Genomic DNA, 12,036 nt, shown 5'->3' with positions numbered 1-12,036 from the left:
CTCCTGCTGGCTGGGGGGGGTTGATGAGTAAAAATGAAGGAAATTCCCAGCTGTCAATTTGCCCGGCTTTTAGCTTGTAAGATCTTTGCTTTATACTTTATACAAAGAACGGGAAGCGGACTTCCTGTTTACGCTTTCCCGTCTCGGTTCAAATTCAAGAATATTTTTTAAATCCCGAAGTTTCAATTACCCTACTCACGGGTTGTTGTTTAAAGTCCGAATTGTCACAGAAAAAAGGACAGCGCTCTCCGACATCGGCTATGCAGCTTCGCTCCACAGAAGTAGCGATTGACTCTCAGCACCACGTCAACCCCCATCTCGCTCCGGAGCCCTTAATGGAGTCCCTTTGCTAAACGGGGGGGCGCAAACGGTGCCCGCCGAGTCCCACGGCCGCCGGCTTCTTCCGCCTGCGGTTTTTGAGAGGGTCCCCGCTTCGCTGCAGCGGTAAGACCCGATTTCTGTGGGGCTGTCTCCCTCTGGATCAGAGGGGGTCCGCCATTGTCGGAGGCGCCGCCTCCGGAAGTCTCAATGCATGCAGGGATATTGCCTTAATTTCTGATGAGAGCTAATTACAACCCTAGTTTTATGCTGTTAAACAGACACAAGTCTGGCAGGGGAGTGGAGTGGGGGAAGGAAAGATGGAAATCTTGCTTAAATGAGCTGATATGGGTTTAGGGTAGCCGTGTGTCCTACTTTACAGAAGACAGTCCTCTGTTTGCAGGGCTGTCCAAGTCTGATTTAAAGATGAAGAACTTGGAGGAAAAAGAGCAGACTGAGTAGGTACTTGGGTGATCCAGTAAGTCTTCCCTGCTATGGATTGTATTTCTGTTTAAATTATACCTCATAGAATCAAAGAATTGTAGAATTGGAAGTTACCCCAGGGGTCATCAAGTCCATCCCCCAGCAATGCTGGAATCTTTTGCCCAACATGGGGCTTGAACCCAAGACACTGAGATTAAGAGTTTCATGCTGTACCAACTGAGCTATCATATGCCTTGAGGCACACAAATCTGTATCTACAAATTTAATATAATTTTTTATTTCATGAAATTTACAATGTTGCTTGTTTTCAGAAAAACCTCAAAGCAGTGTGCAAGCAAGATAAAACAATAAAATTAACACTAAAAAAAATTTACAACCATAATTTAAAACATACAGAAGGTTAAAACTGCAATAAAATAGACTAAAACAAATTAAAACTCCTACAAACTTTCTGAACATCTCGGTAGGCTTGCCAAAATTTGCAGTTGTACTTGAATATGCAAAGTTGTATTCTCTTTTGCTCTATTTTATGGCGATGTATACATAAGTGGCCATGCTAACTGGGTCTTGGGTCATGACTTTTAGAAGACATCTGAAGGCATCCCTGTTTAGGGAAGTTTTTAATGTTAGAAGTTTTATTCTGTTTAATATTTTGTTGGGAGCTGCCCAGAGTGACTGGGGAAACCCAGCCAGATGGGTGGGCTATAAATAATAAATTATTGTTATTATACTTACTATTATTACTATTAGGTTTGAGTTCATGAGACTCTCCCCTCCCCCCAATGAGTTGAAGGTAGAATGAAAAAGTCATCATTGCCTGAAGTGGACGCTCATCATGCTATCATATCCAGGAAGTAGTTTTGCGGTTTTCATAGGGCTCTGTAAATTTACAAAAAATCTGCCTCAGGGAAGGCAACTGAGGGACAAAGGAAATTAATGTTTGTCATGGAAACAATGCCTTTATTATAGCTCAAAACTACATGTGACTTACAGTTGTCTGTGCATTTGCTCTGATTTTTTTAAATAAAAGAAACAGCATTAGAGGCAGCAAATTTTAGGGGAAGATTCAAGGGAGAATAAGAGTTGCATAACATTTCCCCCTTATTATCTGTCTACTCTAGGACTGAGTGACCTTTCCAGCCCATGGGCCATGTTGGAAGACATTGCCTTTGAGGTTTGCATTTCTAAGTGGGTTTTTTATTTTATTTAAACAGCTGTAGAGGCATACAAATGCATGACTACCAGGGATCCTAATTTGAATTTGACCTGCAAGACTGTTTGTTTCAAGCCATACCCACCTAGTCTTCACACCTGACATTATATATGATGTCATGTGTGGGGCAGGTAAAGACATTGCTACCTGCCCAAAGTAGGGTTTGCTGATATCTCTGGTCACTTTTGCCCATATGGTTTGATTTCAAAATGTGTAAACAAAGGAAAATTACTCACTCACAGTGGCTCAGGGAGATCAAACCCCAATCTACTGACTCAGTTCAGTTCTCCACCCCTGGCCTTCTCAAACATCAGCCTGCCCACATGCTAAGCTAATCTTCATAGGCTCTCCTCCAGGCACTTTCACGGTTAAGGATGAGCATTTAGCAATTGGAAAAATGGCTTTCTGGCTGTGGCAGCCCACTTGTGCAATGCTCTCTCCCTAGAGGCTCAGTTTGATGTTTTATTTTCTGCACCAAGTAACAAACATTTTTTAAAAACACAACAACAGGTATTTCACTCTTGGACAAGATTGTTTTAATATCACAAATTCATGCTGATTTATTCTGTTGTTTAGTCTGAGGTCCTTCATCCACCTTTTGTTCCCACCCTGCACTCAACTCTCACCTGTGGCTTTTAGAAGCTATCAGAAGGCAATAGTGGCCACACCCCAGGAATGGCTTCAATTGGCTGGCTAAACCAGGTGAGGTCCCAATAGGTCTCAAACTCTTGGTGAGTTAGAGGACTTGTCTATCCCGTACATGTGAAGCACGAGAGCCAACCTAGGCCCCGGGTTATGGGTGCCTAGTGTGCATGACATCATGGTGTCATGTTACGACGTGATGTCATGATGTCAAGTATGACGCCCCCCAGCCTTGGAACCAGAAGGCACCAGAAGTCAGATTCTGAGGTCTCAGAAGGCCTTGGAAGTTGCATGGGGGCCCTGCGGTGTGGGTGATGAGCACCCACAACAAAACTTTTATGGGTGCTCAGGCACCCATAGCCCCCCATAGTTGGCACCCCTGATGTGATGACAGGCATTGAGCCAGTTACTGCTGCAAAGTGCAAGGGTAGAAGTTTGTACCATGCAAGAAGATGCTTGCTTCACTGAGACAGGCAAGAAGCGATGCCCAGCAGATCGCCAGCCTATGTGCCAATGACTACTGGCTAAAGCTGTGTCAAAGCATTCAACTTATTGCTGATAGTAGCAACACTTGCAAAATGTACAAAAGCATGAAGAAAAGCCTTTGGGCCAAAAGTCAGGAAAACTGCACTGCTGAGAACTGCTCTGAGAGACAATCACAGACTGCAGCAAGCAGATGAAGCGATGGGCAGAGCACTATCAAGAACTGTACTCATGGGAATGCATGGCCGCTGACTCCTCTGAGAGACAATCACAGACTGCAGCAAGCAGATAAAGCGATGGGCAGAGCACTATCAAGAACTGTACTCATGGGAATGCATGGCCGCTGACACAGCAGTCAACAGTGTCCAGACTCTGTGGGTCTTGGGAGAGCTGGATGTCCCTTCCTGTCATTATAAGCTGAAGAACGCCATCAAGTCTCAGGCATGTGGTAAAGCCCCAGGACAGGAAGGAATCCCAACAGAAGTGCTGAAAGCCAACTTCAATTCCTCCCGAATGACGCACATCCTACAATAAGACATGTCTTTCCCTGTTTCAGTCTCTACAGCCGCAGCAGGTGCTGCAGCTTTCCAGTGGTTTGACTTAACCCTTGAGGGTCTGCTCTTTCATTGGTCTCCCAAGGCAGGCAGACGCCAACAACTCCATTGTTTATCTCTCTTTTCAGATGTTATTCTCTGTTTCCTTCCATAGTGTAAGCCATCCTTGAAATATTTATCTTGAATGTTGGACTATACATTTTATAAAACAATGAAACATATAAATCAACAAGGTGATACAATAAAGGCATATGGTCTGCTGTGGTGTGCTAACTCATTCCACTGTCATTGTATTATACAGGTGTTACAGGCTTTCATAGCACTTTCCAAGCCTGCCACACCTCCAGGGCCAGTCCACCCATGAGGCAATGTGAGGCAATTACCTCAGGATGGCAGGCTCTGGATAGCTTAGAAAGACTGCCTGGTCCTCCTCCACTGCACACCCACAGTCTGCACACCACTGCCAACACTGGAAGGCAGAGGGCAGACACACAACAGCGGGTGTACAGTGGGCATGGAGCTGTTGCACGGAGGAGGAGGAGGTGGTGGTGTATGAATGCACCTGCTACAGGAGATGGGTGCATAACAACAGGTGCACAGTCAAGAAGGAGGTGGAGTGGCGGAGGGAAAGGTGGCATTTTTGGTTTTGCCTCTAGTGGGCCATCCAGGGCCAGTCCTGCAAACCTCTTTGTCTACAGGCATTGAAAATGAGTGTGTATGCCATAGGCAATGTTGTCTCTCCTATCCCACTTTCATCTTCCTCTTAATAATTCTTGTCAGTTTCAGCCCCCACTAACATTTTAAGGAACCTGGAGGATATCCCAAAATCTTTAAACGGTTTCATTGGCTATCTGTATCATGCCACATCCCATTTCTACAGAAGGATTTGTCAGGGAGGGGGGCAGAAAAAGAAGTATCAAGTGTTTAATGTGTTGTTGATTTTTCAGGGGTGCCTATGCATAAGTTAAAAGGGCATTAAGATGCTAAATCAGAACAGCAGAGCACGAGACACCTGTCTCTGCAAGCAAAGACAGCAGATGCAGAGAGAGCTGGAAATTTCTGCCCAAATGGGAATAGCTGAAAGAACCAAGACACTGAGATAGGTATTGCCTATGAGATGAGTCCGTGAATAAATTGACTGGAATTCATATGTGTCAGGGGTTCAGAAGGAGAGACACAGGAGGGGGAGCAAATGGAGAGTGAGGAGGAGGAGTACGAGGGGGGCGCAGGCAGTGACAGTGGCCAGAGTTATTCCACAAGCCTCTCTAGCGAATCGGAGGACTCACAGAAGGGAGCGCCGGTGGCCAGAGCAAGGGAGATTCCAAGGGAGAAACCTCAAGAGGGAGGGGCCAGCGGGGAGTCCCTGAACAGCAGCTGGAGATCAGGGCCAGCGTCTCCACCAGAGCGCAGTGGGGAGGGGGAGTCCCAGGAGTCGGGACCAGTGTCCTCACCACCAGAGGGAGGAGAGGAGTCAGGTTTGGCAACACCCACATCAGGAAGCGGGGAAACGGTCAGAAGGAAAGTCACCGGCTGGGCGCGCGCGCCAAGTTCAAATGTACAGGAGCGCGGCACAGCGGGGAGCCCGGGAAGGGAGCCAGGTCCTAAAGCCCGCCGGAGGGAGGGGCAAGACTCAGGAGGCTCCGCGTCAGAGGAGTCCAGGAAGGAGGGAACCCCAGAGGGCAGAAGGACCCAACGCAGGAAAGAGCAGCGCAAGAGGTGGAGCCGGGCTAGAATCTTAAACTGGTGTGGGTGGAGCAGTGAGTCAGAGGGGACTTAGCCGGTCTAGCGTTAAGACGTGGGCCTGCGTGCCCAGAGCTTGGAAATGGAAACTAAACTTCAATAAAGACTTTTGTATATAATATCCACTGGGTGTTGGTCCTCTGTGAGCTGGGACCTAGCGGCAGTCCTGACAATATGGATGTTAATTTGTGACATCCCAATAAAAGCACTGTGCTACCCAGCTTAGAACCAGATTCTCTACTGTTTGTATCACCAAAGGCCCCTGTGCAAAGGGGAGGCATGCAGTTGGTTCAAGATGGGGTGTGAACACAACCCTTCCAGTAATAAGAATCAACTAAACCCTGGAAGCCAATTCAATGCTATTTACTGATCAGCTGGTGTTAAGGTATGTTGTACTCCTATAGTTTATTTTGTCAGGTGTGAGAGAATGTGCAGACAGGGAACCTTGTACTCAGGAGCAAAGGGTAGCCCCCAGGCCTCTTTAACAAATGAATTAAATACATAAACATATAATCTCTTTTGACTTCCACCCCCATTGTTAATCTTAATGTAATGATTTCCCCCTCCACATCTCTTTCATAACTCTATTTTTATAAATCCTTTGTCAATCCATAGTTTGAAATTTTACAAGTTTTCTGTCAATCCTACCAATGTATGTAATTGTTTTCAACAGCTTTTCAAATAAATTATAAACATTCCCCATTCTTTATTAAAGACCTCCTCTTCCTGATTTCTAATTCTTCCTGTAAGTTTTGCCATCTCTGCATAGTTCATCAATTTTGTTTGCCACTCTTCTTTCCATTTCTGGGCTAACAGAGTCTGCGCAGCTGTGGTTGCATACATAAATAGTTTCGTCTGGTCATTTGGGATCTCTGGTTCTATAATGCCTGAAAGAAAAGCTTCTGGTTTCTTAGGAAAAGTTATTTTCAACATTTTTTTCAGTTCATTATATATCATATCCCAGAAGTATTTTATCATCTTATATGACCACCACATGTGATAAAAATACCCTCTTTTTCTTTACATTTCCAGCACATTTTAGACTTTGATTTGTATAGCTATATGGCTGGGTAGTGGATGTGGGTGGCGCTGTGGGTTAAACCACAGAGCCTTGGACTTGCCAATCAGAAGGTCGGTGGTTCGATTCCCATGACAGGGTGAGCTCCCGTTGCTCAGTCCCTGTTCCTGCAAACCTAGCAGTTCAAAAGCACGTCAAAGTGCTAGTAGATAAATAGGTACCGCTCTGGCAGGAAGGTATGGCATTTCCGTGCGCTGCTCCGGTTCGCCAGAAACGGCTTAGTCATGCTGGCCACATGACCCGGAAGCTGTACACTGGCTCCCTCAGACAGTAAAGCGAGATGAGCGCCACAATCCCAGAGGCGGTCACGACTGGACCTAATGGTCAGGGGTCCCTTTACCTTTACCTATGGCTGGATAGTGTTCTTGAAGCTACCAGCATGAGTTTGACCAAACTGTGGGAGGCAGTGGAAGACAGGAGTGCCTGGCGTGCTCTGGTCCATGGGGTCATGAAGAGTTGGACACGACTAAACGACTAAACAACAACAACAACAACAACAACATGGCCCTCAAACATGTCCCCAGGCCACACTCCTCATCGGGGTGCTTGGCCCCCTGCTCCCTCTCTGATGCTACACATGCTAATCATTTAACCACTTTATTTTTAACTGTATTCATTTAAGCATTTTGGTGTTTGCCTACCAGGGCTTCTGTGCCCAGGATATAACCAATAACACATGCATAGTTCAGTTGGTAGAGCACAAGACTCTTAATCCTGGGGTCATAAGTTCGAGCCCAACATTGGGCAAAAGATTCCTGCCTTGCAAGGGGTTGGACCAGATGACCCTCATCTATACAATTCTATGATTCTGTGAAGCAAATCTTTTTTTATGGTGCCACCCCTTAGTTCCAGTGTCCTTCTGCAGCTCAGCTTACAACCAAACCTAGGAACAGGCAGCTGATGCATTCATTCATTTATATCTTGCCTTTTTCCCTGACAGGGACTTAAGGCAGCTTACAGGTGAACTGCTTATTGCTTAGGCAGGCCTTTGAAAACAAAGGTGCAGACAGTGCTTACCGCTGGGCTGCTGTCAGGGCAAACTGTAATTTCTTATTCTAAATGTGTTCTGATGTATTTCAACTATTGTTTGTCATAGAATCATGGAACCAGAAGAGTTGGAAGGGACCCCAATGGTCATCTAGTTCAGCTCCCTGCGATGCAGGAATCACAGCTAAAGGATCTCTATGACTAGTTTATTTTTTATTACTTTGCATTATATAATGTTAATTTTAAATGGAGTTAGCTGCCTTGAATCCCAGCTTGGGAGAAAAGTGGGATATAAATTCAATAAATAATAATAAATGTGCATTCATGAGCTGTGTTCATGTTCTCGTCCCCACATGCAGCTCCCTAGCATTTCACCTCTCATTTGGAAGCCAGGTTAACCTTCACCACCCAACCTGAGCCTTGCTGCTCCCATCTCTCTCACCTAGGAGCAAGGTAACAACAATGTGGTTTCTTCAGCAACCTCTGTCTGCCTGTGGAATGGATTTCTCCTCTCCCTACAGCCCTGCACCTCCAAATCTGCTACAGAGGGTTGTGGGGTCCTCGAGAGCTAATTTGTGGGATTCTGTGGGAGGAGGAGAGGAAGGGGAAGTCCCATGGCATGGGCAGAAGTCTCCTTGTAGCATTGGATATAACCCAATAAAGAACATAATACACAGTGGATATCAACAAACCCACTCTAAAAATTAACAATCGGTTCTAACAGTGCAGTCCTGCATGTCTACTCAGGGGGAAGCCCCACGGGTTCAATGGCATTTATTCCCGTGAAACTACTGAAGGCCGCATACAGTATACTACTAGAATGAGAGACGAAAGATGAAGAGGTAAAATCAGTCATGATTAAATGGGCATAAGATATAGGTCATAATATTATGATGGATGATTGGGAAACGTTATGGAAAACCGAATTAAAATTTACAGATTATTCTTTGTTGAAAGAAAATTATATGAAGATGATGTATAGATGGTATATGACACCAGTGCAGTTAGGAAAAATGTATAAAACAAGCTCAAATATGTGTTGGAAGTGTAAAGAAAAGGAGAGGACATTTTACCATATGTGGTGGGACTGTAATGAAATAAAAAAAATTGGGAAATGATATACAACGAATTCCTCCCTCATGACGCACAATCAAACATGTCTTTCCCTGATTCAGTCTCTACTAGTGATATACAATGAATTGAAGAAAAAGTTCCATCTAACATTTGTTTAAAAACCTGAAGCATTTCTGTTAGGGATTGTAGGAAAAGACCTGCCAAAGAAGTTGAAAAACATCTTCATGTATGCGACAACGGCTGCGAGAGTTTTAATAGCACAAAGATGGAAGACTGAGAAAATCCCGACTAAAGAATTATGGCAAGAGAAACTGATGGACTACGCAGAATTGGCAAAACTGACACATAAGCTACAGGACAAGGATAACTGTGGTTTTAAAAATGAATGGGAACCTTGTTCAAAGTATTTAAAGACGCAACAAAGTGAATTGGACTCCTTGGCAGGTTTTGAATAAACACTCACAAACGTTTTATTGATGATAACTACCATAGTTAGACAAATCAAGAATTTATACAATTTTGTAACATGCAGAGAACAGCATTTATAGAGAAACCAGAGATTGGAACTGAGGGAAGTCGGGGTGGGTGGGAAGGGGGGGTTGTTTTATGGGAGGGAGGGGGAGAAAAATGGGGGGATTAAGGATGATATGTTTTAAGATAATATGTTTTGTTTAAATTCCTAATCCTTTTTTTAAAAAAACAACAACAATGGCATTTACTCCCAAGTAGATTGGTATAGAGGCTCAGCCTAAATGAGAAAGTTTGGTCAACAGGTGCATACTCCTTGTGAAAGCTTGGTTTGTTGATAGAAACTATTGTATAACATATAAGAGGTTTAAAAAAGGCAGGTGCTCACTTGGTGACAGTAAAAGGGATCTGTCTGGGGAATCTATGGTTTTGTTTCTCATTACAAGGGTGCCCCCGAAAACAAAGTATCCTTGCGCCAGGCGAGGGCACTTGTGACACTATCATTGCTGTGATTGTGTGTGTTGGGAGAAGAGCTCATCAAACTGGGATGGGGCTGTTCTGAAACTGCAATGTCATGAAAACTGCCATGCTTGAAAAATGTCTATTCATTACAAATCAGAATAATTATTGATGACAGACTGGAATAGGTGGGAGACATCTCATTAAACACAGCTATTGGTAAATGTAGGGGTATGCCTGTTTGCCCCTTAAAAAACTCTACATTTTTAAGGAAACAATCCAACTATCAGTTTATGCATGGAAGAATCCCTACACTTCAACCATTATCCCAGTCTACATCTGTATTGGAATCAATTTTAACTGCTTTTTATGTATAGTATTATTGTTAAATGTTAGTATTGTTTTTATGTTTTTTATGTTTGGAATTGTTTTAAATGTTTTTTTTTATTTAAAACCACACACCTTTGTTTCTTTTTTGTGCTTTATGACTGTATCTTGTTTTAATTGATTTTCTAATTGCATATATTATTGTCATAAGTCACCTAGCAACTTTTGGTAAAGGGCGTAAGGCATATTTTAAAAACTATTGACCTAACTCTATGACCTCTATCTGTAGACCAGCCTTTACCAGCTTGTGCCTTCCAGATGCTTTTGGACACCCATCAGTTCCATGGCTATTCTTGGGACATGTTGTGTACCTGGAACAGCCTTCCCAAACCTTGTGTTCTCTAGATGTTTTTGGACAGCTGTGTTGGCTAGGGTTGATGGGAGTTGTAGTCCAAAATGTTTGGAAGTACTAGGGCAAGATCAGAGGGCAGGATCAGATTCAATGGCCATACATTGATTTTTGTTCAACAGTAGGATAAATATATTGATAGCAAGAGCAGTTTGACAATGAAGCCAATTATATGATTGGGCGAAAAGATGCCTGCATTGCAGGGGGCTGGACAAGATGATCTATGTGGTCCCTTCTAACTCTTCCATTCTGTGATTCTTTGATAGTGGGGTGGTGGATACTTTCTCACTGGAGAACTTCAGGCAGAATTTGGGCAGCTATCTGTAGTTGTGGATTGGGCAGGGGTTGGGATAGATGACTCACAGGGACCCCTCCAACTCTTTAATTCTATAATGTGGATATTTGGGGCTTGTGTTATGTGCTGCAGTGTTGTTGTTGTTGTTGCATTATGTTAGTTTATGGTTCACCTTTCATATAGATTTCAAGGCAATTTGCAATCATACAATAAAAACAATTTAAAATAGGCTTAAAACAATAGAAAATAGCAACTAAACTAAAAACAACACAAGATAAACATCAAAGGCAGAGGCCTTTTCATCCGACTGGGAACGTTTGTTGAAACAAATATATATATTCAGTTGTTTCTGGAAAGTACAGATAGCAAGCCCCTGTCATATCTCAACAGGGATGCTGATCCACAAAACAGGGGCTGTCACGGTGAAAGCCCTGCACTGAGTTGCTGTGGAGCAGGCTACTGATATTTCAAGAACTCCAAGGAGAGGCTCTCTTGCAGAACACATTGACTTACTGGGGATATAAAGGGATACTGAACTGTGCAAAACCTGGAGGATGGTCAACAGCATGATCCAGTTCCAGTACACGTCATGGGTAAAGATTCCATCCATGCCCTGGTTTGAGGGTGTTTGTAGGTTTGCAGTAGCAGCTAGGATTTATTGATTGATTTGCCTTTATATATAACACATATATATATAAAGGCAAATCAATTAAATCTTAAGCTTCTGCTAAAAAATGGGAGCTGAGGCAGCCATGGCTTCTCCTGCCCATTTCCCCTGCCCCAGGCCTTCTCACCTGCTCCTCTCCCTGGCCTGCTGCATTATGCATCTGCAGCACTATTCAATAAAACAGGTGGGGAGCAAAAGGAGTGGGAGAGCATCTGGAAGAAGCCACAGTTCCTTCTGTCTTGATTCCACAGCACTGTGAAAGGTAAAGACGGAAACTGCAGCTGGCAACCCTTGGTGGCATCCCCAGATGCCTGAGAGATAACAGCAACCTGGAGGATGTCCATGGCATGGAAGCAAACATAATTAGGAGCCCTGGTGAGAATAACGTTAAGAGAGAAGGCTGAATGAGTGAATCCGTGATGCTTGCCGGGGGATAATGATATTAGTGGACAAATATTTGAAGACTGGAAAAGCCAAGGAGGGCATAAAATAATTCTGCAGAGTATAATTAGGGTAATATTTAATTAAGAATACTGAAATTAAGAATGAGGGCATTTTAAAAAAAAACCCAGATGACTCTGAAAGCTAAATTTTCTGTTTTATTTCTATGTTATTTGCTGAATCAATTGTGAAAAATCAGGCGTGTACAGTGTAGAGGACTTGGATTTGGGAGACCCAGGTTCAAATCCTCAATCAAATTGCTGTCTTCACAGGGTTGCTGTGGAAATAAAATGGGGAGAGGGAGAACATTATGTTCTTGAGCTCCTTGGAGCATGGGTGGAAACTCATTTGTTTGCCTCAAAAACCACTGGGCTTTTGTAAGCATCTTTTGCAAGCGCTCACTGGGGTCTTTGTAAGTGTCATCTCTAACTTTCCTC

At 43.7% G+C, this 12,036-nt stretch overlaps 1 long non-coding RNA gene across 2 annotated transcripts; it reads left to right on the top strand.

Moving 5' to 3' along the window:
* Nucleotides 1–7,816: 7,816 nt before the first annotated feature.
* Nucleotides 7,817–11,742, top strand: LOC310836208. Of its 2 annotated transcripts, none has more exons than XR_014559920.1 (3): nucleotides 7,817–7,912; nucleotides 10,882–11,084; nucleotides 11,410–11,742. It is a non-coding gene; the product is annotated as an uncharacterized lncRNA (long non-coding RNA). The 2 variants fall into 2 exon arrangements; XR_014559921.1 differs by having other exon boundaries at nucleotides 10,882–11,125.
* The last annotated feature ends 294 nt before the right edge of the window (nucleotides 11,743–12,036 follow it).

The sequence above is a fragment of the Podarcis gaigeae genome (genome assembly GCF_964106915.1).
Source record: "Podarcis gaigeae genome assembly, chromosome: Z".
Lineage (NCBI taxonomy): Eukaryota > Metazoa > Chordata > Lepidosauria > Squamata > Lacertidae > Podarcis > Podarcis gaigeae.
This window is presented reverse-complemented; position numbering and strand designations above follow the sequence as displayed.